Raw genomic sequence first — 25,815 nt, 5'->3', positions numbered from 1 at the left:
CACTCATACACATAAAATAAAAATAACAAATAAGATATTTTTTAAAGCAATGCCAAAAAATATTTTTTTAAAAAAAAGCTACTACAAGCCGGGCATGGTGGCACATGCCTTTAATCCCAGCACTTGGGAGGCAGAGGCAAGCAGATCTCTGCAAGTTCAAGGCCAGCCTGGTCTATATAGTGAGTTCCAGGACAGCTGGGGCTACAAGGAGACTCTGTCTCAAAAAAAAAAAAGCTACTACAGTACTACAATAGCCCTAATAAAAACACAGCTTTTCTGCCTCAATTTTAAAATCTACTTAGCTGTCAGCAAACACTTAGATTGCTTAAACTCTGGACAATTTTTGTGTACTTTTTTCAACATGTTTTTTTTTCATTAAACACATTTATTTTTCATAATTTTTATTGAATTTTGTGACTTTCATACAATATGTTTTGATCATATTTAGATTCCCTCCCCTATCTCTGTAGCCGCCCCCCACTACTCCTCAGCCAATTTCATGTACTCTAATGTTTTTTTTTTCAGGCCTATAGAGTCAAATTTGTATCCCCAAATAGTCTTCAATGTGGGTTAATCCACTGGTGCTTGGTCAAAGAGTTTCATCCTTACCAAGAGTCTCATCTGTAAACAAGACTGATTCCCCACCTCTCAGCAGCCATTGGTTTCCAATATGTCCTCAGGTAAGTTGAACTTGAGACTCATGAAAAATGACCAAATAAGAAGGGAAGGGCGATAATAACAGTGCTATGCTGCAGGTGCTTTCACCATCAATGTCCTCTGTATGCACCAAGTTTCCATGCTAGACCATGTGTTGCTGCAGACATTCTAGTCCTTGACCACAGTATGGATCCACAGCAGCCTGGCCGCTGGTTGAAGCTCAGTTCCTGCAGGTTTGTGAATCAGCCTTGCTGAGATCCAGGTCACTGGCTGCCATGTGGGGCTGTTGTTAAGGCTCTCACAAGCTCCTAATTTGGATTCTAGATTCTCCCATACCTTTTGGACTATACATGAGCACATTAGCAACCAAAACTATATCTCAGAAAAGTAGGCTAGAATTATAAATGAGAACATCACACTTTTGAGTCAGCTCAATTAAACAAGGGCCTAAGGAGGAGGTGAGAAATAGGTGGCGGGCCAGCACTAGATTGAGAAATATTTGAAACTGATTGCTACTGGGTGAGGGAGAATATGACTTACATTTGACCAGTGGATGTGCTGACTAGACACCAATGGACGCATTTACACTAAAGAACATTTGGGTACAAACATCTGAATGAATAGGATTCAGCATCCATGGTAGAGTGCATAGGGTTTGATGGGGGCAGAGGGGGTGGAATGAATTAAGGAGAGGTTCTGAATTTGAATGGGAAATGTATGAAATTTTAAAAACTCAATAAAAAAAGCAAACAGTAAGTAGGAGTGTCTTTCTTTATAGGTCTTAAAGCAAAGTTAAGTGGAAAGAGAAGCATGCATCTTCTATGAACCATTTGATGTGTCTTTCACAAATGACCTCATCCACATAGCCCAGATGGTAAAGGACATTTTCATGATGCCAGAAGTCCTCGCCTGCCCTTCAAGTCAGTGGCCAACCGTGCCAGTGGATGACAGCCCTGACATTCCTAGCATAGATTAATTTCCCCATTGTAAACTTTCATATTACTGGAATCATTCTTTTTTTTTTTTTTTGATGAGCAAATGTGACACACATCCTATTTGGAAGTCACGATATCATTCTGGGTTGAATTCAACCCACTATTTGAATATGGGCTTCCATTGCTGTTTGTTAATCCATTTTCTAATTGATTGGTATTTATGTTGTCTCTTAATTAGGACAGCTGTGAACAAAACTTATCTATAAATAATCTTAACAAAAGAATTTTGAGAACTTAATGCTTTCCTCTTCTAAGTTCTCTGTCTCTCTCTCTGTCTCTCTCTGTCTCTCTCTTTGTGTGTGTGTGTGTGTGTGTGTGTGTTATAAGCAAGTGGAACATCTCAGAATGAAACCTGGGTACTCTGCAAGAACATACTGTGCTCTTAACTGCTGAACGAGTTCTCCAACCCTTATATCACAATATCTTTAAACATGCTATTTTCCTCTTCTTGTAGGTTGAATGCATGCATATATATATATATATATATATATATATATAATGGATTTGTGGTGTCTCCTATTGCTCTCTACCTAATCATCTTGAGATAGGGTGTCTCACTGAATCAGGAGTCCACCACTTCAACTAGGCTGAATGTCCAATAAGCTCTTGGGCTCTTTCTGTTTCCATCTCCCCGCATTGGGGTTGCTTACACTTGTATCCACATCCAGGTACGTGGGTACTGGTGATTCAAAGGTAGGTCTTCATGCTTCCAGAGCAATTCTCCTACCCACTGACCCATTTTCCCAGCACGTGCTGAGAGCTCTTAAGTTCATTTTCTCATTTACATATTCTGTTTTATGACTAGTCTTCTCAGTCTTTCAGCAGTTTTTCCGTAGAGTTTTTTAGCTTTTTGTTTTTTCAGTTACAGGAGAGCACTATTTATTGTGCATATGTTTTTGCATAAATGTTTCATGTTCTGTTACTTTCCTGTAGATATACATAGCCATGCACCTGTGAGATGTACCTTTGAGTTGCAGTTTTAATTTGCATTTCACTGAGGATAGTGATGCCAGCCATTTATTAACATACATTCTGGCCACTTTTATGTCTTCTTTTAAATTCAGATTCTTGTCATTTTTAAAAATCAGGTTGTTTTCTTATTATTTGGTTTTATCAGTCTTTTAAATTTTTTATGTTAGTTCTTTACCTGGTGTATGCTTTACAAATATATTCTCAATCTACAAGCTACCTTTGCCTTCTCTTTCTTGTCTCTTTGTTGGGCAGACACTGTTTCATTTAATGTAATGCAATTTCCCTTTTTGCTTTTGAAATTAGTATATTTGTAGAACACAGGAGCTAGAGAGATGGCTCAGCAGTTAAGAGCACTGGCTACTCTGTCAGAGGACCTGGGTTCAGTTCCCAATACCCACATGGCAACTAACAACTGTCTGTAACTCCTGTTCCAGGGGATCTGATGCCATCTTCTGACCTCCATGGGCACAGCACAACATGGGTGCACTTACACACATGCAGGCAATACAATCAAACTCACAAAATTAAAAATAATAAATATGTTTTTTAAAAAAACTAATATGCCCACATCCTGTTCTCCTTCTAGCCTTGGGCACAGGCCCACTTTTGCTCTTAGCACCCAAAATCTCTGGACTACCCCATTAGTCCAGACCTGCCCACTGTACCCTGATCCCCTGCACTCAGACCAGCTCAATTTTTCAGTCTCATTTGTTAGAGCCTTCACAGGCTGTCCCCACCCCCAACTTGCCTTTGCACTCCTAGGACCAGGCTTCTACCCTGGCTGTCCTCACCCCCAGCTTGCCTGGAATCCCCTAGACCAGCCCTCTTCCCTGGTAAGTCTGATCCTTCCTGCCCACTGTATCTTGACTTCCCTATAGTATGGGTAACTCGAATCTCCCAGACCCCACATCCTCTTCTCCTTCTAGCCTTGGGCACAGACTCCTTTTGCTCTTAGCACCCCAGATCTCTGGACTACCCTCTTAACTCCACATGGCAATGAGGTCTCCAAATCTCACTATGCCCATCCTCCTGCATTGGGACCATCTGCAGCCCCATACACGGCTGCAGGGCTAGGCTTCTCTGCCCTTTGGTAGAGGCCCAGAACTTTCCAGACTGCCTGAAAGTGCCTGAATCCAACCTCCAACTAGCAAGCTTCCCAAATTGTACTATGCCTCCTGCTAAAGGTGCCCAGACCTTAGAAGGAAGCCTGAAAACATCCAATTCCCACCTGACTTGGGCCTCTGCAGGAACTCCTGAGCAGCTGGACTACAGTCATCTGATCCCTCCAATATAAAATCAAAAGGAAGAACCTGAAAGCTAGACCAACAAGCATTTAATACCCAAAAAGAACCAGAGTACATCAAGTATATAAACAGAAACAAACTTCAACTCAACAAAGAAAGGCTTGAGTCTCACACTAGAATCACAAACAACAAAGGAATCCACACGCCAAAATCACAACGAAAATAATAACATTAAAAACCCAGATAATATGTCACAACCAAACACTAACAGACTTATAGAAGAGTTCTACAGTGAGAACCCCCAGAGCACAGAATTTAAAAAGAACAATCATAAATGATCAAAGAATTCAATGAATTTAAAGAACACACAAACAAATCGAAGAACTGAAACTTCTGACTGAATTCACAAAAGAGATAGGAATATTGAAGAAAACATAGGCTTAACTAAAGAAGAAAGTGAAAAACCCAATAAGTCAATTAGAAATGTGAGGAGAAAGTCTCACCAACATAGTGAATGAAATGGAAAACAGAATATCAAGACTGGATGATAAAGTTGAAGAATGTTCAAGTAAAGATTGTGATTTAAAAAAAATCACAAGAATTGAATATTCAGGAAAGACCAAATTTGTGAAAAGACCAAATTTTACACATCATAGGCATAGAGGAAGGAGAAGATTTCAGGATAGCGGTATTAACCAGATCGTCAAGAGGATTGTAGAAGAAAATTTTGCAAAATTAAAGAAAGACATGTCATACAAATACAAGAAGCACAAAGAACACCAAATAGACAGGACCAGAAAAAGAAACTCCCCATGGTATATCATAGCAAAAACACTAAACTTATAGACCAAAAAGAGAATACTGAAAGGTGCAAAATAAAAATGGCAAGTCACATCTAAAAGAAAGCCCATCAGAATTACAGCAGACTTTTCAATGCAAATTATGAAAGCCAGAAGAGCCTATACCAAAGTATTCCCAGTTCTAAATGACCATAGCTGCCAACCCAGAATACTTTACCCAGCCAGCAAAAATCTCTATTATAGTTGAAGGGGAAATAAAAATCTTCCAGGGCATGAATAGGCTGAAAAATTCATGTTCACAAAACCAGGCCTTCAGAAAATTCTTGAAGCAATACAAAGATCTGAAGAAAAGAATGACTATACCCAAGGGGCAACAAAAAGAAACTATATGAAGGTATAATTGTGGAAACACAAAGTTAGACCAAGAATGCAAATATAAATTAAAAGGATGGGAACCAATGCACATCTTTCAATAATAACTTTAAATATCAGTGGACTGAACTACCCAGTCAAAAGACACAGGTGAATTGAATGGAATAAAAAACAAAATTATTCTTTTGTTGTCTGCAAGAAATCCATCTCACCTTCAAGGATAGGCACTACCTTAAGGCAAAAGAATGTAAAAGAATATTCCATGCAAATGGCACTAAGAAACAAGTAAGGGTTACAATTCTGATACCTGATAAAATAGGCTTCAAACTGAAACTAATCAGAAGAAACCACTTCATTCTGATCAAAGTAATAATTAACTAAGAAGCTATTACAATCATAAGCATATATGCACCAAACTCTGGTACACCCAATTTCATAAAAACAGTATTACAGGACTTTAAAACACAAATTAACCCCAACACAGCAAATACAGTGGGCTTCAATATCCCACCATCCCCATTAGACAGGTCAACTGGACAAAGAATAAACAGAGAGACATCCAAACTGAACAATACCATATGTCAAATGGACCTAAAAGATATTTACTGACTATTCCACCCAAGCACCAAGAATATACTTTCTACTCACATAGAAAGTTCCCCATGGAACTTTCTCCAAAATTGACCACATACAGGGGCAAAAAAAAAAAAACTCAACAAATAGAAAAAATGGAAATAATTTCATGCATTCTATAAGACTACAACTCAATAAAGCTCAAAATGAACACCAGGAGAAGCCCTAGTAACTACACAAACTCATGGAGACTAAGAAACACACTCCTAAATGATGAGTGAGTCAAAGGAGAAATAAAGAAAGACAGGTATTCCTTGAATTAAATGAAAAAGACAATACAATACAACAAAACCTCTGGAGAAGTTTAAAAGCAGTCCTAAGAGGGAAGTTTTTAGTTCCATGTACCTACATTAAAAAAATAAAAAAAAACACAGATAAATGGCTTAACATTGCAACTCAAGACTTTGAAAGGCAGTGTCAAATGAAATCCAAACCCAGCAGAGAAGAAGAAATAACAAAAATCAGAGCAGAAATTAATTAAACAGAAACAAAGAAAACAATACAAAGCATCAACGAATCCAAGAGCTGGTTTTTTGAAAAGTTAAAAAAGAGAAACAGACCCTTCACCCAGTTAACTAAAAGAATGAAAGAACAACTAACTCTAAACCAACAAAATCAAAGATGAGAGGGGAAACATCACAACAGACAAAAAAAATGATCTAGAATATTATGAGACTACTTTAAAAACCTGTACATTATTAAATTTGAAAACCTAAAAGAAATGAATGCATATCTAAAATAATGGGAATCATCAAAACTAAATCAAGAGATCAACAAGCTTAAACAGACCTATAACATATAAGGAAACTGAAACAGTAACATAAAACCTCCTGACTTAAAAAAAGCCCAGGCCCAGATGGATTTACAAAAGAAGGTTTATATTCAATACTACTGTGATGGTTTGAATGAAAATGTCTCCCATAGGCATCAAGTATTTAGACATTTTGTCTCCAGATGGTGGTGCTGTTTTGGGAGGTCTTAGAAGGCATGGCTATCCTGAAGGAAGCACATCACTGGAGGTGGCCTTAGAGAGTTCTTAAGCCTTGCCGAATCTCCAGTTGCTCTCTTGCTTCCTGTGCCAGCCTGATGATGTGAGAACCTAGCTTTTGCTCCTCCTCAAGCCATGCATTCCGGCCATGATGGACTGGAATTCCCCTGGAACCATAAGCTCAAATAAATTTTTCCTTTTATAAGTTATTTTGGACAGTGTTTCTATCACAGCAACAGAAAATTACTAATACAACTACTTAAATTATTCAAAAAGATAGAAACAGAGGGAGAACTCCCAAATTCCTTCTATGAATCCAGCATCATTCTAATATCAAAACCAGGTAAAGATACAACCAAAAAGAAAAACATAGACCCATATCCTTAATGAACATAGATGCAAAAATTTTCAACAATGTCATGGGGATTGTGATTGGCATTGCATTGTATCTATAAATGGTTTTTGGTAGAATGGTCTTTTTCACAATATTAATTCTTCCAGTCCATGATCATGGGAGGTCCTTCCATCTTCTGGTGTCTTCCTCAATCTTTTTCTTTAAAGATTTAAAATTTTCATTGAAGAAGTCTTTAATGTCTTTGGTCAGGTTTATTCTTAGATTTTTTTTGAGGCTATTGTGAAAGGGAGTGTTTCCATGTACTTTCTCGGATTGCTTGTTATTGGTATACAGAAAGGCTACTGACTTCTGTAGATGAATTTTTTAACCTGCCACTTTACTGAAAGTGTTAATAATCATTTCTAGGAGTTTTCTGGTGGAATTTTTGGCATCTTTTAGATATAATATCACGTCATCTGCAAAAAGGGATAATTTGACCTGTTCTTTGCCGATTATTCTTTTAAAAATATTTTATTTATTATTTTTATTTTTTGTGTATGAGTGTATTGCCTGCATGTGTGTAAGTGCATCTGTGTCATGCAATGCCCATGGAGTTGAGAAGAAGGTGTTGGATTCCCCTGGAACTGGAGCTACAGATGGTTGTTAGCCACCATGTGGGTGCTGGGAATCGAACCCGGGTCCTCTGCAAGAGCACTCAGTGCTCTTAACTGCTGAGCCGTCGCTCCAGCGCCCAATTATTACTTCTTTAATTTCCTTCTCTTGCCTTATTGCTCTTGCAAGAGTTTCAAGCACTATATTAAAAAGGAGTGAAGATAATGGACAGACTTATCTGGTTTCTGACTTTAATGGGAATGCTTCCAGTTTTTCTCCATTTAGAATGATGTTGGCCATGGGTTTGTTGTATGTAGCTTTAACTGTAACAAGACAGGTGATACCTTCCTTTGAGTTGTTGGCCAGGGTGGTCCAAGAGACCAAAAATTACTCAGGCTACTGCCACAGCCCTTGATGGCCTCCCAGAACTTGAAGGTAAGACCCTACTGCTAAAGACAGAACATACTTTGGACACAGGATTTGGATTAATAGAGCCACTACTGATCTGAAACCACTTCCCCTGAAGGTAGCTCTCACAGCTTTGGAGACAGCTATGAAGGTGTCATGGAAAAACATCAGTGGATGATCCAACACCAGCTTCAAGACAAAATAACCAAATCAATGGCCAGCATAGCATACATCCTTGGTGCAGCAGTGGCACTTTTACCTTGGGGGCAATCTACAGCTACCTAATTTGACTAAATGCCCACTCAAAGGGAGGAAACTCAAGTATGGTAATGTAAGCATAACCTAATACACATGGCTGGAGTGGCCATCGATCTTAGAGGAAACCCCAAGACTGTCACGTCACTAGTCTAATGTGATTTCTTACTATGTGCAAAACATATATCCTTATATTTACAGACAAATATCCCAGTCACCACTCTTCAAAGAAGCTTATTTTGCACCAGTTGGAGACTATTACCAAGTACCACAACTGATCTCACACAGACATTGGCTATGAATTACTCAGCCTAAGCGACACATCTACAATGCAACCTCTACATCTAAGGTGCATGGAACCTTAGATAAAGATGACACTAATGATCCTATTAATTCTCATTAAGGAAGATCCTTTATACAACAGAGGGACAGGGACATGAAAGGTTACAAATGGCCAAAACATAGAGATTAAGAGTCTACAGAGTACTGGTTCATGGACAGGACTCTAATATTAAACCTCACCCACCCAGGGCTCAAGGACCATCATGGAAGATGGGATGGAAAGATTGTAAGACCCAGGGAGGAGGTGCATGACCATATGGAAATAGAGTCCTACAAACGCCTGGTAACCTGCTCGTATGAACCTATAGCAGTGGTGTCAGCATGTATAGGACCCATGCAAACTTAAGAAGATAGAAACCTAACATAGAACTGTGGAAACAGACAGCTGATCCTAATCTCAGCTAAAGAAATATTGGCAACTGATTACTGCTGGGTGAGGAAGAGCTGATCTTCCTAAAGTGAGGACTCTAGATAGGCTGATTAGACCTCAGTAGATGAACTTGTACTAAGGGACATCTGGGGACACTAACTTGACACAGGAGGCCTTAACATAAATGACAGAATATATGAATTCCAGTGGTGGAGCTATGGGAGGGTGCCAGTGGGGAAATGGGTATAAAGATGATGTGTTAGTCACTTTTCTGTTGCTGTGATAAAAACACTGACCAAAACAACTTATAAAAGGAAGAGTTTATTTGAGCTTATGGTTCCAGAGGAATTATAGTCCATCAGGGTGGGGAGGCATGGTGGCTGGAAGAGGCTGGAGCAGGAGCAGCAGAAGTTAAGCACTTACATCATCAAGTAGGCACAGGAAGCAAGACAGTGACTGGAGATCTGGCAAAGCTTAAGAACTCTCTAAGCCTGGCCCCAATGATGTGCTTCCTTCCTTCAGAATAGCTACACCTTCTAAGACCTCCCAAAACAGCGCCACCAACTGGGGACAAAATGTACAAATACTTGGAGCCTATGGGGGACATTTTCATTCAAACCACCACAAAGATTTGGATGTTCTGTTAGAAATAAACAAAAAATCAATTTTTAAAAATTAAAAATAAATAATAAAAAAGAATATGCAGAACATTGTCTTTGACTCAAAGAACAGAAATTTCTCAGAGTCTACTATAGTAAGAGCTTAAAAATAAAATGAACCACAGGCTATTGCAACAATCCTTGATTATCTCCCTGAACTTGAATGTAAGAACCTGTTGCTCCGGACAGGACAATGTTTGGACACTGGACTTGGAAAAATGGATATGGAACTTACCTGGAAGTTTCTTTCCTGAAAGACTAGCTCTTTCAGTTCTAGTGGATACTATGCAAGCTGCTGCAAAGGAAAATCAATCAATAGTCCAACCCATTAGACTTAAAACCCTCTCAATGGGAGGAAACTCATGTGTGACTGTAAACATAGTCAAATACACATGGCTGGAGAAGCCACAGATGCTAGGGGGAAAAAAGCCCTATCTCTGTCATATTTCTATACAAATGAAATTTCTTACTGTATTCTAAATATGGATCCTTTTATCTACAGACAAGTACATCATTCACCACTCATCAAAGAAGCTTCTTTTTGCAACAGATGGAGACCATTACAGAGTTCAACAACTGGTCACACAGAGAGAATAAGTGTCTGAGACATGCCCAACACTAAGTAACACATCTGTAGTGGAACATCTATACCTAAGGCTCATGGAACATAGAGTAACAGGGAGTAGAGAAAATACTAACACATTCCCTCAACTCTCACCAGCAAAGTTTCCTTATTCAACAGAGTGCAATGCACACAGAATACCACAACTAGTCTAAGTATAGAAAATAAGAGACTACAGATTGTATGTCCCTGAAGGACTCCTATATTAAACCTCACACACACATGGCTCAGGGGCCATTGCAGAAGAGGGGGCAGAAAGATTGTTAAGACCCAGGGTTGGTGCATGAAAGTAAGGAAACAGAGTCTTCCAGGCCTCTGGGAACTTGCTCATATTAAATTATAGCAATGGTGACAGCATGAACAAAACCCATATGCACTCAATCAAACAAAAAATCCAGCATAAAACTGGGAAAATGGGCAACAGGGCCCAATCTTAGCTGAGGAACTATTAGCAAATGACTTCTGCTGGATGAGGGAGAGTTGATATTCTTTAAGGGAATGATTCTAGATAGGCTGACTAGACTCCAGTGGATTAACTTGCACCAAGGGACATCTAGGTACACAAACTCGACTCCATAGGCCTAAATATATATGACAGGATGCATGAAATCTGATGGGGGATATATGGGGAATAAGGATGGGGGTCTAAATATAATTAAGATGGGGGCTGGAGACATGGCTCAGTGGTTAAGAGCACTGACTGCTCTTGCAGAGGACCCAGGTTTGATTCCCAGCACCCACATGGTGGCTAAGAACTATCCTTAACTCTGGTTCCAGAGGAATCCAAAGCTGTCTCTGACCTCCGTGTCACTGCATGACATGGGTGCACTCACATACATGCAAGCAATACACTCATACACATAAAATAAAAATAATAAATAAAATATTTTTTAAAATAAAAAAATAATTAAGATATATTTTATGAGATACACAAAAATTCAATAAAAAAGTATACATTTAAAAAAAATACAATGAACCTGAGAGGTGGAACTGTGATCCACAGAACAACCCCATCCTTGGCATGCTGGATGACTGAGGCTAAGTTTCCCTGTGAGACCATTAAAATGACACAGGAACAACTGAAGAAACTGGCAATAGCCATAGCTATGGGTGTATTAAGTCTGAAATGCCTGTTGTTCATGCAGGCAAAAAATCCACAAACATAATTTGAGATCACATGACTGGGGTTCAGAGAGAGTAGCTCTCTGGATTGATAGATGTCATGCCATCTCCAATGGAGCCCACGTGAGATCCTCCGTGGGTTGAGGCTGGAACTTCAAGGAAGGTTGCCTCTTGGAGTTGGTTATGTTGAGAAACATGCAGTGTACTTGGCATGCTTTACTTGCTATTATTTGCTAACTGTCACTGTATCTTGGGCTTTTTGGGGGCCCGGGAAACACCTGGTGTCCTTGGCACCGCTATCACCACCTTTATTAAGATGAAATAGTTATGTTTATAAGTCCCATACTTGGAAGGATTTCATGAGAGCTACAGGATTAGAATAGGATATTGATGTAACTTGGGGTTTGGAACATATTAATGAATAAGGAAATATAAAAGACAGATATATAGCAACATTGTTGTGAATCACCTGGAATTCAAATAGAAACATTAATAATTACAGAGCTAGTATTGAAAGTACAATAGTGGTTTGAGGTCAGCTCACCGGGTAACCACAAAACATAAAGGTCTCTAATGTGACTCACCAAGATGAAAAACAGAAACTTTCTGTTTAGTGCTAGTTAATGTTTGACAATGTATTGTTCACCTGTGTTTCACTTTTGTCTCTGGAATCAGAACTCTTAAGAAAAATGATTAAACCACAAAACAATGGCTTATTGATGTAATCATGTAACTTTGTAATTTATAATCTGAGCTCTGCAGCTGCAAAATTACACTCAGACTTTCACCAGCTCCTGTGTGTTTGTCTGTTTGTCATTCACCGAATCCTTGTCCACCCTTTGGGGACCCTGCTCCCGTCGGACTGAACTGCTCCGGTCTGGGCTGGTCCATCGCAGATAGATTTGAGATGAGTCAGAGTGAGGAGGATAGTATCAACCACAGGAGATGTGATGGATCATGGTAAGATTTAGAAGAGACAAAAATCAGTAATAAGGAATCACTTGAATGAAGGAAGAGCGGCAGTAAAGACCTCACACAAAATAGCAAAGAGGAGATAGCAACCAAGGATCCACCAGGCCAGGCTATATGGAAACTACAAGAACCATCTCGGCATTTACCACTCTGAGAGGTGCCACTATTGAAGAGGACACCTGCTGTGCAGGTGATTGACACAGACATTCCATAGCACTGTTCACAGAGCACTTAGAGGTGATGGACAAGCAAAGAACAAGGGATGTTCTATTTGGTTTACATGTTCAAGAAGATGAGGAAGGGATACATATCCCTCAGAACCTAAATATATAGAATGAAAGGCTCAATAATGGAAAATGAAAAAAAATAGCTATGCGTGGTTTCAAAAATGGTGTGGGCAGAAAGTATGATGGACAAGCTCCCATGAAAAAAAAAACCAATTCTATCCCTGCACTTTCTAACATCAAGTTTCAAATGATAAGTTTTGGGGCTGGCGTGATGGCTCAGTGGTTGAGCACTGGCTGCTCTTGCAGAGGAACCAGGTTTCGGGTCTCAGCACCCATATGGCAGCTAACAACCATCTGTAACTCCAGTTCCATGGGATCCAATGCCCTCTTCTGACCTCCTTGTACACTGTATGACACAGGTGCACTTACATACATGCAGGCAATACATTCATATACATAATACAAAAATAAATTTTAAAAATAAAATATTCAAATGATAACTTTGAAAATAATTCAGTGTAAAAACAAAACTTTGAAATCTTAGCCTGTAATCTTTCTTCGGATACATACTAATATAGCAGTGAGTCAGATGCCCAATCAGTGACTGTTCCTGATTGGCTGCTTCCTGTCCCTTTACATCATAGCATTGATGGGCAATGCTGTGATCATTGCTTTGGTCAACTTCAGCATTGGGCTGACTGCCCCATGTACTTTTTTCTGTGCAACCTGGCCATCATGGACATTGTCTTCACATCCTCTGTACTGCCCAATGTACTGGTTGACCTAATCTCTGAGGACAATACCATCTCTTTCCAGGGGCATATGGCATGCCTCTTCTTCCTTGTGTGGTCTTTGTCCTCTGAACTGCTGCTGCTCATAGTTATGGCCTATGGTCATTGTGTAACAATTTTCTTTCCTCCACACTACAGGTTCAGGATGAACCCACATCTGTGTGGGGTCTTAGTCATGAGTGTATGATCCATTTGTGCCCTGAATGCTTTCATTAACACTGGTCTGATGGCATGGCTGTTGTTCTGTGGCCCCAATGTCACACTCATTTCTTCTGTGAGATCCCCCACTCTTTTTGCTCTCTTGCAACCCCACACATGTGAACAGCATCATAACTCTAATGGGCAGATGCTTTCTATGGAGGCACCAACTTCCTGCTTACTCTGCTGTCCTATGGTTGCATCATCACCAGCATCCTATGCATGGCCTGGGCTGAAGGGAAACAGAAAATCTTCCCCACCTGCTCGTCTCACCTCATTGTGTACTACTCATCTGTGTTCTGTGCTTATATCAGCCCTGCTTCGAGTTATATCCCAGAGAGAAGCAAAATTCCTGCAGTGCTGTACTCAGCTCTGAGCCCCATGCTGAATTCCCTCATGTATACACTGAGGAATGAAGATGCCCTGAGGAAACTCTTATCCTCTTTCCAACATTAAATAGATATGTTCAGGCTGTTCTGGATATCTAAAAATGTGTAGTGGACTCCTTACACACTTTCCTTCCTAAAATCAGTATTAGGAGCTGAGACCTGGCTAAAACCTCGACAGAAAATCATCCTCAGATGTAGGGGCTTGTCATGGTTTTTTTCCTCTGTTGTATTGGTTGTTTTGATTAGGCCACATGGATCTGTATACACCCAATAAATATCTGATGCACAGAGTCACACCCCATGTCCTATAGGTTCTCTTCTTCCATATGGGGGAACCTACTACTGGAGTCCCAAAGTGACTTCAATAAACTGGCTTCTCTCTACCCAGACTTTGTCTCACTGCTACTCTCCCTTTCATTATTCCAAACTCCATTCATAATGGTCATTATCTGCATGGATGTTCCACTGACACACCATTCACATTGCCTGGTAATGAATGGTCTTTTTTCAGCATCCTTTCTTCCACTCAGTACATAGTCAGGCCCTGTTCGTCTACATACTACCTATATTAGTCACTTTTTGGTTGCTGTGATAGAAACACTGACCCAACCAATTTGTAGAAGAAGAGTTTATTTGAGCTTATGGTTCCAGGGGAATTACAGTCCAACATGGTAGGGGGGCATGGTGGCTGGAGGTGGCTGGAGCAGGAGCAACAAAAGCTAAGCTCGCACATCATCACTCAGGCACAGGAAGCAAGAGAACAACTGGAGACCTAGCAAGGCTTAAGAACTCTCTAAGTACATCCCAGTGTCATGCTTCCTCCAGGATAGCTACACCTTCTGAAACTTCCCGAAACAGCGCCACCATCTGGGAACAAAATATCCAAATACTTGGAGCCAATGGGGGACATTTTCATTTAAACCATCACATTCCACCCCCTGGCCCCCATAGGCTCATTACCATATAAAATGCAAAATACATTTAGTCCAACTTTAAAAGTTCCCAAAGTCATTATCAGTCTCAATACTATTCAAAAGTCCATAGTTCAAAGTCTCTTCTGAGACTCAGGTAAATATCTTAACTGTAAGCCTCTATAAAATCAAAAGACAAATTACATACTCCCAACATACAGTGGAACCAAATACACATTACCATTCCAAAAGGGAGGAATGGAGGCATAATAAGGAAATACTGGACCAAAACAAGACCAAAAACCAGCAGGGCAAACACCAAATCCAGTAGGTCCATGTCTGACTTCTGGGACTTCACTTCTAAAGGGCTTAGATGGCTCAGCCTCTCTAGCTTTTCTGTGTGCAACACACATCTCTCTCTCGTGCTGGTACCACTCCCATATGCAGGTCTTCTTGGCAGATGCCTCACAACTCTGGCATCACAGACATCTTCTTTGGGTCTCCATTGCCAACCAGGCTTCACCTTCACAGCTTCATGCAATCGCCTGTCAGGGCCTTCTCTGTATAAGGGAACTACTGCTTCATGCTGCCTGGCCTCAGTGGCTCTCTGAAACCATGGAGGAAGAATTGATAACCCCTTCACTCTTCCATCTTAAATGCCTTTAAAGCCACCACCAGGTGAAGGACATTGCCAAGTTTGACTGCAAGTTTGGGATGGACCCCAGCCTGCTTTATCCGTTTTAGATCCAGCCTGCTTTATCCATTTTAGAAGCTTTTCTCTTCAGTGACCCCTGCAGCATTTTTCTTTCTCAAGCTGGAGGCTTAACTAGGTGTGGTCTTTCCCTGGAGGGATGCTTTCCCTCTTTTAAGTTTGAATCTCTAGGCTCCTCCTTAATCACTTTAATCTCCTTAATCACTTTAATCTCCTTATCAATGGGATCCTCTCCATCACATGGCAGGGCTCCAACATTTATCTTCCTAGTGCTCTTTTTCAATCCAAACTGTATTTCTTCCTGCCCCATTTGCTCTCTTTCACTGTAGATCTGCATAACAGTCACCATTGATAGCCACACCACCATTTCTACATTAGGCTGTCTTGAAATTTCTTCTGCCAGAGAAATTAGTCCATAGCTTTTCAACTTAGCCTCAGGCAAGCTTTTTGGCTGTGGGCAGACTCCAGCCAGACTCTTTGCCAAAATATCCCAATTGCTGCTTGAGTCTTTATTTCCCTCTGGAACAACATTGTTCTCAGCACTACATTTCTTCCAGAATGGCCTGTTAAGCTCTGTTTACAGCAAGCAACCACTTTCCTAGCCCAAACTTCCAATGTCTTCCACATTTCTTCACACCCCACATGGTCAGGTTCCTCACAGCCAACAGCCCACACTCTGGTACCAATTACTGTATTAATCACTTTTCTGTTGCTGTGATAGAAACACTGACCCAAGCAATTTATAGAAGGAAGAGTTTATTTTAGCTTATGGTTCCAGGGGAATTACAGTCCAACATGGCAGGGAGGCATGGTGGCTGGAGGTGGCTGGAGCAGGAGCAGCAGAAGCTAAGCTCTCACATCATCATGCAGGCACAGGAAGCAAGAGAGCAACTGGAGACAAAATATCCAAATACCTGGAGCCTATGGGGGGACATTTTCATTTAAGCCATCACATTACCCCTCATTTTCCTTCATCTGATATAAAAAAGACCCATCATTCTGCTTCCTTAAGCTATGACTCCTTGGTCTCCTTGATTACCCTTCATTCTATTTGGACCCCACTCAGGCAGGACCCTATTCTAACATGACTTGCCACTCTCTGTACCTAATGCCACCTTAATCTGAAAGTCTACAGAGTGATTCATCTCCTTAAGGATACTTTAATTCCCATAGTACTTTCCCCTTGTCATGGTAGTATCTCTGAGATGAATGCTTATCCATGTTGTGAAACAGGAGACTAGAGAAGGCACCATCAAGATTGATATGTAAAAGCCAGTTGGCAGAGAGAAAACTGGAAGCCTTTCTTCACTTGGTCTTAACAGATCATATGCAAAAAAAAAGCTCACAATATGCAAATGTGGAAGAGAAAATACTGTATAAATGTCCTGTAGTATGTAAATGTCCTGTGCCTCATGGCCCAGCACTTTTTGGGCTTTTCCCCTGGGGTTCATTATCTCACACCTATTCTCAGAAGTGCTTTTCATTTCTTAATAAACTGTCTTTGTTTCTATTTCTACCCATGTGCTCCTGGGATAACAGAGCTTGGAATTGGGTGCTCTCTTAACTCAGATCCATGTGCATAAGAGTTGAGGAGGATGTGAGGGCCATTGTCACTCTGTTGGCTGCATATCCCATGAATGAATAAATTTCACACAGATTTTGTCTGGGGTGTTAGGGGTAATATGTGTCTTAATCTTTCCACAGTCTGGGCAGGACCAGGATCAGTATGGAATGAGAGGCCGATGAGCTTCTAAGACCAATCAGCATTCTCACTGGCAGCAGCTCCCCATTTGAAGGTTTCCTGGACCTGATTACCATATCTTAAGTTGGCACACATACCATTCTCAACATCAGCATGAGTGTCCTGGTCTCACAACCTTTATCAATTCTTTATCAGTACCACCACAGGGCTCAAAGGCCCTTCCTTAGGATAGTCTTACCTTCTCCCTCGAGGACTCTTGTCCAAAATTAGCCCTATGCCTACTTTCTCATCTGGGAAAATTTCCACTGCCCCCCCTCAGTACCCCATTGCTGAGCTTCCCCATTGGTCTCCCCACAACATGTCCCAAATGTCCACATACTGGTAAAATATCTATTTGAGCTATTTGAGTTCAATGAGAAGTTGGATCCTGAAAAAAGCATGGCTCCCTCACTTCAGACTCAAGTATGCTTAAGTCAAGTGTCCTCCAAGACACCCTGGCCTGGGTCAAGCTGGATTTCTTGCCAGCAAAGGGAAGAGTGAAAAACAACAAGTAACTGAGGGTATTAAAAAATTATTGCGTCCTTAAGAACAGCTAGAAGATAGACTATTTTTAACCAAGGTTACTATTGTTTATCCCTTAATATGAAAATGCCTGTAGTGAGAATTGGAAGTCAGAAGCTCATCCATGAAAAGAAAGCTCTCAGTCAGGAATCCCACGTGACTGTCTCAACTTCCTCAGTCTATTTCTCCTAGATGTTTGTAAGCCTTCAATTCAATGATATTGTCTTTGTTTGCTCTCTCAATCAGAGTATTACAGTCTTCTCTGCTGGATGTTGTAAACGCCTGATTTGATTGTGTTTCACTATCTCCTGCTTCTATCGATCTCCTACTTGCTATCATTTTACTTTGGCTTGATGTACTCACTCATTCAAAACCAAAAATATGATTGTGGACCATATTGAACAAATAATGTCATTGGTTGAGGCTTTACCTATAGGACTGGGGTCCTGGTGAGGCACAGAGACCCACAGACCCACAGAAAAGATGATATGTGATGAGGAGAGGCAGAGTTGCACTACAGAATCAAAAAACCAAAGAACGCAGGTATAAAAAGGAAAAAAAAAAAAAAAACGAGCAAGCAAGGGAAGGAGGAAGTGAATCTGTGGCCACTGGTCAGAAAACGGTGGGACGGAAACTCAGTAGGGAAAAGGCAGTCTTCGCAGTAATGGTGTAGAAACAATTCAATATCATTTCCACTCTCTGATTCACTCTTTAGCTACTTAGCGCCTCACACCCATTTAAATGTTTCACTACACTGGCATGTCTACTTTGCTTTTCATCCCTGTGACAAAATAATTTAAAATACAATTTACTTGAGATAAGATTTATTTCGGCTTCCAGTTTCAGAGGACTCAGTCCATAGTCACTTGGCTGTATGTTTCTGTGTCCATTGTGAAGGAGAGCCTCATGGCAGCAGAGTGTGTGTTAGAAAAGCTTCATCTCATGGTAGTCAGGGAACACCTGTGCTCAGCTGACTTTCTCCTCCCCTTTTCCCATGCTTTCTTCTCCTGTAGGGCATGGGACCATGCTGCTCACATTGAAAGTGGATTTTGATCTCTCAGTGAATTCTCTCTGGAAATACTCTAACTTGTATACCTGTGGTGTCCTTAAGCAATATCCTAGGCAATTATAAATCAATCAGGGTGCAAACACTGCAACGTGAAAAATGCTCACAGGTGTACACACATACACACACACATACACACACACACACACACACACACACATCCACACATCTCCTAAATACCTTATTTCTGAGTTTCAGTTATGGCCATACATGTCATGTTAACATTATTCATGACATGCAATGTTGAATAATAAGGTCAAACAAAATGTATCAGGAAGGATGAGAGATCTAAGTCAGAGGTATGACTCAGGAAACCCCTAATGGGACCCAAGGTCTAAGAAGAGGTCACTCTGCTGGCATCTGGCTCTGGTCTGATATCTCTGGATATTAGAATCAAGGGGTTCAGTGGGAATCAGAGGCTCTCAGGCTCAACTTCCTAACATGAGTCTTCTACAAGAATTTTCCCCTCAGACGAGAAGATGAACCAAACACCAGGGAAGTTTGAGAATAGGGAAAAAATGAGTGAAAACCAGGGTCCACAAAAGGCATGGGAAGGGTGAAGTTTTCCTTTTCCCTGTGATAACCCAGTAGTGGCTGTTTCGGTCAAGGATCAAAGAATTTAAACATGGCTGACTAAAAGTACTTACAATTCAGATTTAACTGGTAGTGAGATATAATTCAATGAGTCACAGAAATACTTTAATGTTTGAGGGAACTGGAATAGTAGAAACACTTTTTAATGTATTAGATGTGTATATCTGCATAAGGATTACTAAAACCATTTAAAAATAGCAAAAAAACCAGTAATATCTGGAATAGAATGTGATGTTCAATATACTTAGCCTTGACCAGTTGGTCCTGGTGATGCCTCAGCCTATGTTCCTAAGAGTCAGAGGATACATAAACAAAAACTTGAGGGCCACTTTCAGCTCTTCATATGTTGCTTCAAGATTCCTAAGTTCAGAGTCACCAATGGGAGAAAAAAAGTTTTTTATAGGATGTTTTGAATTCCCTTTTTATCAGGGTATAGAGGCTAGCAGATCACAGGGATAGACAAATGTAAGTGTAGAGCATGGTGGAATAGTATAGGGTGACTACCACCAAGTGGGCAGAGCAGGTGGGGAAGGCAAGCTTCTGTCCTTCAGCTGAATGGATGCACTGGATAGTGGTAGTGGTAAAGTCAAAGGATGCCAGGGTCTACAGGAAGTTCAGACCAACATGCCCATGATGACTATCACTGCATTGTTGATGGAAGTAGGGTTATGGGACAGCACAGCATGGATGGTAGCTCACAGATGAAGTATGTAATAATATTGGGGCTACAGAAGGACAGCTACAGAAAAAGGAAGACATGCACCATGGCATTAGGAAACCCCACAGACCATGAAAAGGCTACCAAGGCCACATAGGCCCTGAAACACATGAGGGTACCATAGTGTAGTGGCCAACAGATGATTCGGTAGTAGTCATGAGCCACGGCAGAGAAAAGCAGCAGCTCAGAGCTCAGAACCCAGAAGAACACAAACATCTGGGTGAGGTATCATCCCCCATAAGAGGTAGTATTCTCAGCTCCCAGGCTCTGAAAAACCTTGGACAGTATGGTCACAGTGAAGACCACATCCATCAGGGCTCGATTGACCAGGAAAACATACATTGGGATATAGAGGTGGGGACTGCTGTAGACAGTCAAAACAGTCAAGCCGTTGCCAGTTATAGCCACCAAAGTAAGACAAGAAGAGGCAGAAGAGGGCATGAAGCTCTTCAAGACAAAGATGGTCATCACCAAATGATTTCCCAGAGCTATGAGCAATGCTGTCACTACACTCAGAACCAGAGTTTTAGCCTTAAGAAGTAGTGAGTCCTTTTTAATTGTTCCAAGAGTTTTCTCCTGGAGGCTGCCTCTCCAGAGTCCCCAGGAAAAATACCTCCTCCTGATTTCAGAAAAGAGTAGGTTTCTATGAAGGCAGGTAGACAATCCACCAAGAGAGACTCACTTGAAATAGAAACAGCATCCGTGATCTCAGCACAGTAAGTACTTTGGCAGGAACCACCTAGACAGATGTCTGCTATGACCACTGTAACAGGTAAAGGTGAGTTAAATCTTGTCCTCTACCCAGTGACCCTTCATTCTAAAAGTGGACCAAGCACATGCCTCACTGTAAAAGTGATATTTGTCCCATTGTTTAGATGTCAGCTTGGAGGGATAGCACCACAGCATAGTCATTTTCTCAATGAATCTGATAAAGAGTGATGGGTCAGACAGTAGGATCTGTTAGAAAGGTTTGGTTTCATGATCCATCATACAAACAATAGACTGTTTAGCTTGTTTTCATGACCAGAGAGTTTATTTATATTTTATTTTTAATATAAGTTCAAAACTTGCCTTCCACAGTCACCTTCCACAATATTCGCACTATTTTTGAAATGAAACAGTCTCAGAAGAACCTAAGATCGTTATCCATGACTAGACAGTGTCTGGTGGTCACCCCTTTCAGTTTTGGTCCCCACAGAGGAGAGCTTCTTATCTTGCTGTTCAGAAACCATGGTTTGAGGTCAGACAGTAACTTTTAACCCCTGTATAAGTAAAACCTCAACCAAGCCTTGCTAATGCTGGCCATGCTTTGTCTGTTGCATTCAGGGCTGGGGTAACTGAGAGTCACCTAAAGAAAAGATATCTGCTTTTTGACCTTAAGAGTCAGGAAAAAATGGCTAAATAATGGTGGGCATAAACACCTGTGGCTGCAAGTGCTTCTTCCACCTATGTTCTCTGTATGAACCAAGTTTCCACGCCATGTCATGGGGTACTACAAGAATTCTAGTCAGTGACCAGGGTGACGACCCTCAGCAGCCTAGGTCTGGGTTGGAGCTTAGCTCCTGCAGGTTTATAAATCAACCTTGCTAAGTATTCTTATTGGCTCATAGGGCTGTCTCGAAGCTGTTCAAAACCCCTTACAAACTAACCACATGGTTCCTAGATTCTTCAATGTCCTTTGAAGCACAGATGGTACATAAGCAAGCAATGCTATATTCTCAAAAGAACAGACTATGATTATGATTGACTATAGAATGAGCACACAGCCCACCTCTTTGTATGGATGTTTGTATAGGTAAGTATTTTGAAGACATTCATTCTTTCTATTTCACCCTGGATATTATTCCCACATCTAAAATGATAAAATCATTACCTCTTGAGTCAGAAGGGACAGACAACATTGCAATAGTGTTTAATAAAGACAATATGCAAAATAGACTAATTACTGATAAACTATTTTTTGGAAGATACATCTTATTATCTCCATTATACAAGTAAAATATCCGTAGAAAATATATTCATTTCAGCTGATGATGCATTAATGTATGGCAGCCTCCAGGTGACCAGTTCAAACAAAGGATGTCTATTAGCCACCATCTGATATCCCCACTGACTCCTTCCATTTGTAGTCTCTCCCATAGCAGTCCTACAAATGTTTGGTTGAAGCCCCTTCTTAATACCCTGCAAAGAATGTCTAATTTACCCCCCAAATTAACAGCATGAATTTTTACCACTCAGTTGAATAACTATGTTTTTATGAACCCAGCACATAATCTGTGAGGAGCTGAGATTATGTCAAAGTCCTGTGTTTAATTCAGCCTTTGTCCATCTATAGACTCCTGACAGTGGTCTAATTCTCTCCCGTGCTCCTCAAGGACAAGCTACTCAGTGTAAATATGAACATGGGAATCCCAAAAGCACAAATTTCTCTTTTGCTGTTGTTAGTTATTTTGGATCTCAGTGTCTCAGGGTTCGTAGGCAAAAGTCTGCCACAGTCTGTCTCATTAGGCACAAACTCATTGCTCATAAACAGCTTCCTTCATGGCACTAATTGATCTTATAAGCTGTCACTGCCCAATCCATGCTTTGGTCCTGAACTGGCTCTGAACGAAATCTGGTTTTCATTACTCAAATGTGTTTATAAAGAATTAGATGTTCATTGTAATGATCCTGTTTCTGCTTCTAAGTGGTCTCAGTGGACACAGGCAGAACATGTGAGTGTCCAAGGTAGTTCTTAAACATTTGACAACACAAATGTAGCACAAGTCTTGTTTTTAAAGTCACATATTTTTCCATGTTGAGTCAGTGCTTCCTGTGACTGTAAATACACTCACATTCTATGCTTCTTTAGTAGAATACAGGAGTGTGGATGGTCTCATGTGCTTGCCAGTGGCAAATATATCAAGCACCATCTTGTTATCTCCAATGATAATCTAATATCATAAGGATTATATTGTCTCTCCTTTGACATTGGTTACTCTTCTCTCCACAATGAGACACATAGCCCCCATTGCCCTAGGTTTTAGGGTAGATCACTCAGGTGTTGGTTAAAAGCAAACTTAGTAGGAGTAATCATTCTTTATAGGTCTTAAAGCAAATTTAAGTGAAAAGAGAAGCATGCATCTTCTATGAAGCATTTGATGTGTCTTCACAAATGTAGCAACCTGATGTGATGCTGCAGGACATTTTCATGACACCAGAAGTCCTCCCCTGCCCTTCTAGTTGGTGGACATCCACACCAGAGGCAACAACAGCCCTAACATTCCTAGTGTAGGTCACTTTCCCCATCGTAAACTTTCATATAAATGGAAACACACATTCTGGTTTTAACAAACAAACTTGCTATACATACTATCATCACTGGTACTCTGTGTTGAAATCAATCTGATATTCAAATTGGGGCTTCTACTGCTGTGGGTTAAGCCATTTTCTAGTTGATTGATATTTGTGTTGTCTCCTGATTAGAACGATTATGAATAAAGTTGCCATAGATAATCTTAACGTTTTCCCTTCTTTGGTAGTTACCTGGATCAGGACTACTGAGTCATGAGATGTACACCTTTGGTTTCTCAGAAACTATTCCAAATGATTATATTAGCCTATCTCATGACCAGCAGTACAAGAGCCTTGATTGCTCAGTATCTTCCCCAAACTTCCATCCATTTCATGAGCCTTTAAATATTTCTTTTACCCCTTGATTAAATTTATTTATAGGCCTGTAATTTATTTTTGTAGCAATTAAATATGGTTTTTAACCTGCCTTTTAAAATATAGTTAATTATTAGTGTATAAGAATGCTACCGTTTTTCAGGACCTTTGACTTATCTTCACATAGATGGAACTGGTAAAAGAAAGTAGCCAGGGGCTCTTCTCAAGCCCATCTGAGGAACAGATCCTCAAATGACCTTAATAGTAAAAATAAATTGGTTTATCTGGGCCAGATGTACGGTCTTAAACACCCAAAAGATTAACTAATTTTAACTAAAGATTAAAGTAATCAGTATAATTCTTTTTATAATATTTATTTTTTTATTTTTATTTTGGGGGGACAGGGTCTCCCTCTAGTCCCAGCTGTCCTGGAACTCACTATCTAGACCTGGCTGGCCTTGAACTCACAGAAATCCACCTGCCTCTGCCTCCCAAGTGCTGGGATTAAAGGCATGCGCCACCATGCCCGGCTCAGTATTATTCTTTAAGAGTCCACATGTATAGCTAAAGGCTACATAAGAAGAAACAATGCCAGACAGGAGATACCTTCTTTTGAGTTGTTGGCCAGGGTGGCCCAAGAGACTCCCAGACAGTAACCCAGCATAGAACTGGGAAAATGAACAGCAGACCCCAATCTTATCTAAAGGAATGTTGGCAACTGATTGCTGCTAGATGAGGAAGAGCTGATCTTCCTAAAACAAGGAACTATAGATAGGCTGACTAGACTCAGCAGATGGACTAGCACTGGGGAACAGCTGGGGGTGCTGACAACACAGTGGACAGTAACAGGGATGACAGAGTATATGGACTCCAGTCGGGGGGCTATGGGAGGGTGCCATTTGGGATATGGGTATAAAGATGAATAAGATTGTTTGGGATGTTCTGTATGAAATACAAAAAAAAATCAATAAATAAAAAACCTCACAAAAATTCAATAAAATAGAAGAGTAGACAGTAAGACATGACTGTAAGAATCTGAGGAAATGATTGAATGTGTGGATTGTCTAGTATACTTGCAGGCCCTGGTTTGCTTTCACTACACATTAAGTATTCCTGAGAGTGGAGTCTGTTCCTTCAGGGTCAAAGAGGTCTCATGTTGTCCAACCATCATAAATAAAAATTATGCTTAATGGACTGGTAAACTATGTATTTGAATTAAACATTGCTTACAGACAGGTTAATAAAGCCTAATTATTTGAGGAGAAAAAAAAATAATGCTGCTGCTTTTTGTGTTGATTTTTCTATCTCCCAACTTTACTGAATTATTTTTCTTGTTCTAACACATTTTGATGGAGCCCTTGATTATCTATGCATATATATATAAATGAATGGCAATGTGATTTCTTTAATTCCAGTTTACATGTGTCTTTTTTTTTCCTTGCCTAATTACTCTGGTTAGTATTTCCAATATTATGTTAAATAAAAGGGATCACAACAGGTATCCCTGTATGGATCTAGTTCATAGTGGGAAAGCTTTCTGTTTTTTATCAGAAAATATAATGTTACAAAGGAGTTTTTCTCATATGTGTTTTTAGGACATTCCTTCTGTACCCAATTTTTGAGAATTTTCATCACAAAAGGATGTTGTAGTCTATCAAATTTCTTCTGCATCTAATGAGATGACCATGATTTTTTTCTTTCTATTAATATGGTATAATCACATTTGCTGATTTATGGACATTGAACCACCCTTGCTTTCCAGGCTAGGTGTTCCCCATTATGGTAGATGATTCTTTCAATGTGTCACTGAATTTTATTTGTTGGTATTTTTAGGATATTTGTATACATGCTCGTATAAAATTTTGATCTTTTCACATTATTCTTTTATGGCTTATGTATCAGGGTAATATGGGTCTCATAAAGTAAGTTTCAAAGCAGAAA

At 40.2% G+C, this 25,815-nt stretch overlaps 2 pseudogenes; one reads left to right on the top strand and one right to left on the bottom strand.

Annotated features, from left to right (window-relative positions):
* Nucleotides 1-13,188: 13,188 nt before the first annotated feature.
* Nucleotides 13,189-14,029, top strand: LOC103725868 (annotated as a pseudogene).
* Nucleotides 14,030-19,880: 5,851 nt separating this feature from the next.
* Nucleotides 19,881-20,694, bottom strand: LOC103725867 (annotated as a pseudogene).
* Nucleotides 20,695-25,815: the final 5,121 nt, after the last annotated feature.

This window comes from Nannospalax galili, unplaced genomic scaffold, assembly GCF_000622305.1.
Source record: "Nannospalax galili isolate Female #2095 unplaced genomic scaffold, S.galili_v1.0 scaffold49, whole genome shotgun sequence".
Classification (NCBI taxonomy): Eukaryota; Metazoa; Chordata; class Mammalia; order Rodentia; family Spalacidae; genus Nannospalax; species Nannospalax galili.
The sequence above is the reverse complement of the archived record's forward strand: the minus strand, read 5'-3'. Positions and strand labels throughout refer to the sequence as shown.